Genomic DNA, 5,176 nt, shown 5'->3' with positions numbered 1-5,176 from the left:
GTGATTTAATTAGCTTAGTACATTATTTATTTAAATCCAATTAGGTAGTTAGATTAGTGTATATAGCTTAATTAGTGATTTATTTAATTATTTTGTAATTTATTTAATTATTTAATATTTTCTGGAAATTATACCAGGATAGCCAGTCGTCAGAATTTTGTGCTGATTGTCGTGGTGTGGTTAGTTTGTGCAATTGAGTGTTAAATTGTGCAATTAGATGATGATTGTTGATTTTAAGTTATTATTCCAAAATTATGGAATTTTGGTATTTAATTAGAAAAATACTGGGTGTCGATTTTTTACACCGAAAACGTTTTTAATACTATATAAAGTCATTGAATTTTAAAAGAACGAGATATCACGCTTTATGGGTAGATTTGACGTGTGTCCACGCACACCTATTTTACCAAGTGTTTTTAATATAAAGAAAATATGCCAAACACATTATTTTAATTGAGGCAGTTGAGTGCAAAACACGATGTCCTTGGCCAAAGTTGGTTGTGTGTGTGAACACTATGAGAACCCTTCACTCGATGTGCGTCGGGTGCGCGTTGCTCCTATATGGAATGCCCCTGACAACGGATGTCGAATCGCGGTAGAGGCCGGACCGATGCTCCTTCAGGAATGCCGTCTAGAGATAGACATTACTGTACTCAATGGGGCGAGATGATGCCCGGTTATACCGAAAGACCGCCGAACATTGAGTCGGCCATGCCCGTGAGGCCGTAATTAATTGGAACGCCTAAATGTTTAAGATGACAGCGCCTGATTATGGGACAAAATTGTGTAGCACGGAATGGGACGTGTCATAATGATTTGGCCTTATAATCAAGACCTCTGTGATTGATTGATTTGAAAGTGAGGCGTTCCAGTTATTGATTGCATCTATTGCATTTATAAATGTTATATGAACGTGCGACGTGTGGAAGTGCTGAGGCGAGGTAAGTCCTCTGTGGTGTGTGGTTAGGTTGCCTCTAGGTGTATTACCTTTTTAATTGGGGTTCAGGGCATGAACTCGCTGAGACATTGTCTCACTCCGTCATAATTTAACTTTTTACAGGTCCTTAGATGGAAGTTCGTCCAATTCGTTTTGGGCAGCCGCGAGGGTATAGCGAATAGAGTACCTTCTTCCCTATCCTTGGGAATCCCTGGATCCGTGAGCTCGTCGTGACCACGATCTTAGTCGACGATGGTCTACCGCAGTGGGTACCTCATCGATTCAAGGCGTGGTTTTGTCATAGGCCTAACGGGGAATGGGAAGGTCCCGTGGATGTTTTCGACGGACCCACCGTCGAGGGTGAGGGTGGGGTGGTACTCGACCTTGTCGTGGACGCCGATATTATAGCTAATATCGCGGAGAACCAATTGCCTGAGGATGAATAGGAGCCCGAAGTTGAGGAGGCAGTTGACCCATTAGACATCGACATCCCTGACAGTGTCGTGATTGACCCGGATACCAAATAGATAGGGTCCATGGTAGGGTTAGCTAGGTAGTCCTTTTTGGGGCCTTGACTTTTGTATATAACTTACAAGCTAACCTGGTTTGTTTATAAAAGTGTGTTTGTGATATCTAATTGTCTGCTTTCTTATCCCATGTTTGAGTGTGTCCGGAGATTGTTTATTACGCTTCCACATGTGCATGAATCGTTTGGGTTGGCGGCAAGTCTGGGGAACATCGCAATTTAGTCGACCACCAAGTGATGTGCGCGCTCGAGGTTCAGGGTGTGACATCCCCGCCCGAAATGGTATCAGAGCTGGTCAGTAGTCGGAGTGATAAGGTGCGATGGATTATGGGATAGTTAGTAGGAACAGCCTTTTCTTATCTTTGATGCATGTGATTGATAGCCGATTGGTAGATTGTTTGATGTGATCGCTCGTTTCTAATTTCGTGTGGAATTGGAAAGTAAGTTCTGTAAGGATCTTGCACTATGAGTGATCAGGAGCAGAGGACTCCTAGAAAGAGGTCAATAGGATTTATCACTCGAGGTAGGACGCTGACAAGGGGCGGTGCCCGATGAAGAGCGCTGGCTCAGGCCAATGCAAGTGGATTAGCACCGCTACAGGTCAGTGCTGGTGTAGCAGCCCCTAGTGATCCTAAAATTGAGGAGATCATATAGGCGCTAGAGATGCTGGGAAACATGGTAGGGCAGCAGGCCCAGAATTAAGCCGTTATTGTTGCCGCTACAGCCGCCACTACTGTAGCCGCCACTATTGCCGCCATTGTCGCAGTTGCTGCCACACTTGTTGAGGTTACACCTAGGAACGTGGTTGCTAAGAGACTAATGCATAAGCTCGTTGAGCAGTTCCTGAAGCTAAACCCGCAAAGGTTCACAGGATCAGGTGACCCCGAAGATGCAACCCTCTGGGTCCAAGAGTTGGAAAAAGCCTTTGCACTACTAAGGTGCTCGAAGGAGGAGAAGGTGGTCCTTGCAGTCTATCAGCTGCAGGGAAATGCAAATAATTGGTGGAGGGCCACTAGAGGTAGAGGTTACTTGAATGTGTGGTTCCGGAGTGGAATGCCTTCGTTGGAACTTTTAATGGCAATTATTTTTCTGACTCTGCCCGGGAATAGAAGATGGAGGAATTCTAGTGCCTTCGTCAAAGTCTAAGGATGGTAGACCAGTATGAGGCAAAATTTGCCGAGCTATTGCAATATGCCCTGAGGCTAGTAGAAGATCCAGAGGACAGAGTTAGGAGGTTCAGGAATGGCCTTTGACCGGAGCTGAAAGATCCGTTAGTGCCATTCGATCTAAAGGATTACAATGAGCTATATGGACGGCCCAACTGATAGAAAGAAACCTGAATGAACGAGCCACAATATTTGGGTCGCAGTTTTGGTCGAATAGGGATAAAAATCAGTTTGGAAAGAAGTCTATGACCAGAGGAAGGTACCCTGTTCCCCTAATAGAAAGGTGGGATTGGAAAGTCAGCGCCAAGTCAGGATGGCGTGCGTCACTTCTGCGAAAGGCGACATGGATCAGCCCAGTGCCATTTTAGGACAAGTGCTTGTTATGAGTGTGGCTGTGGCACCCTTCGACACGACCCCCGATCCGTTAGGGTCGCCACAGTTCGATTACCTTTCACTTTCCCTAATAACATGTCACTTTGATACCATTTTAATTGCAGGGGGTCCATACAACCTGGGGTTTACATTTTTTTTTTTGATTGGTCCCTTGCGCAATTTATATAACGGAAGCATATCCAACAACTCCCTTCCCTATATTCAGAAAACAATGCACACCAACTAAGACATTTATAGGTAAAAGCCAAACACTTTTATTTACTTAAACTAGATGGACATTATTCATCAGTACATCAAAATGCCATAGTTTTCTATACTTGGCTATACTTCCAAAAGATGACCAACATCTTCTCCAACAATCGTATACTTAAAGTCCATCGATCAGTGTCGGCGTCCAAAAGTTCATTCCTTTGCTATCCTCCTCCTCGTGATCATATCCAACCACTTGATCCATCTACCGGTGGCAGTAGCAGCAGAGGAATCTTATCTAGTCTGAAATGTTATTTCCCAAACGGGGTGAGTACAACCACTCAGCAGTAAAAATCTACCAAACTACTCATTGTGTCAAACAAAACAATCAAGGCATCATAACAAAGCACATATCATTCATGCATTCAAGCATAACTTACCTTGCAGCCATGCATATGTCATCATACCATATGTGCATATACCATCATGCACTCATCATCAAGCATTCCTGCATATATCACCGTGCCATATGTGCATATACCACCATGCACTCATCATCAAGCATTCATGCATATATCACCATGCCATATGTGCATATGCCACCATGCACTCATCATCAAGCATTCATGCATATCCATGCCATAGGTGCATATACCACCATGATTCATATCATCCATGCTATCAAGCAAATATCACCATGAGATCCATTCATGCCTTTATGATTGCATTTTCAATATCAATAGCATTAATTTATTTTCATAAGCAGATCATGCATCATGCCATATGCATACACCCATGCACATGATTCATTTTCAATTCTTATCTTTCACAAGGATCTCATTAGTTTTTCTTTCCAGGGACCAATGTTTGCATCCCATAATTTATCGCTCGCACCCAACCTGGCATCGCGAGGAACCTCCGGCACACCTCCGGGCATCCGGCACCCCCACATTCCGGGCATCTCATATCCCAACTAGCATCACGAGGAATCCCCCCGGCACAAACCTTCAAGGCTTCCAGGATTACGTACCGACATACCACCAGGAATTCCCCCTAGAATTACGTACCGTATACCACCAGGTATCTTGAAACTCCTAAGGACATCCGGCACCCCCACATTCCGGGCATCTGACACCCCCACATTCCGAGCATCCTGACACTCCCAAGGCATCGTCGGCTCACACCTCCGACAATATCTTCATTTTCCCATAATTCATATTCACATTTGTGTCTCAATATCAACATGACACATGATGTGATGGCAACAAATTCAATTCAGCTTTTGATCTTATATGTAATGCCAAATATCATCACATGTGCAGCAAGATTCAATCACTTAAAACAATATAATCCATGGGGCTCATACAAAACAGAATAGTCCATGCATTACAGCTTTTGAAATTCGCACAATCCAGCTTGCACAGTTTTTGAAAACATTTTAATTAAATACCCAAATGACCTTCAAAAATTATGAAATTCGAACATGTGATAGTCAAGACATAAAGGCAGATATTCCATTAATAAAGCTACACCAAAAGACCCTCATAAAATTCGGTATAGACCATGCATCACAGCACTACTATTCTAACAATTCAACTTGCACAGTTTTTTAAACATTTTTGGTTAAATGGGCAAATGAACTTTACAAATTACGAAATTTGAATATGTTGTAGGGAAGACATGAATAGAGATATTTCATGCAGAAGAAATTTCCAAAAGAACCTCATACAAAACTATATAGTCCACACATTGCAACTTACAAAGTCCGAACACATCAGATTGCACAGTTTTAGAAACATTTCCGATTAAATATCCAAATGAACCTCAAAATTTATGAAATTATAATATGTGAGAGAAAAGACCATAAGGTAGATACTTCTTGAAGACATTAAAGTCAGATTCGTCCTAGGTAATTAAATATGGACGATTAAAACCCCTGTTCCTAGTATCGAAATTTCCAGATCC

The sequence above is a fragment of the Eucalyptus grandis genome, chromosome 7 (assembly GCF_016545825.1).
Source record: "Eucalyptus grandis isolate ANBG69807.140 chromosome 7, ASM1654582v1, whole genome shotgun sequence".
In the NCBI taxonomy this organism is placed as follows: domain Eukaryota; kingdom Viridiplantae; phylum Streptophyta; class Magnoliopsida; order Myrtales; family Myrtaceae; genus Eucalyptus; species Eucalyptus grandis.
The sequence above is the reverse complement of the archived record's forward strand: the minus strand, read 5'-3'. Positions refer to the sequence as shown.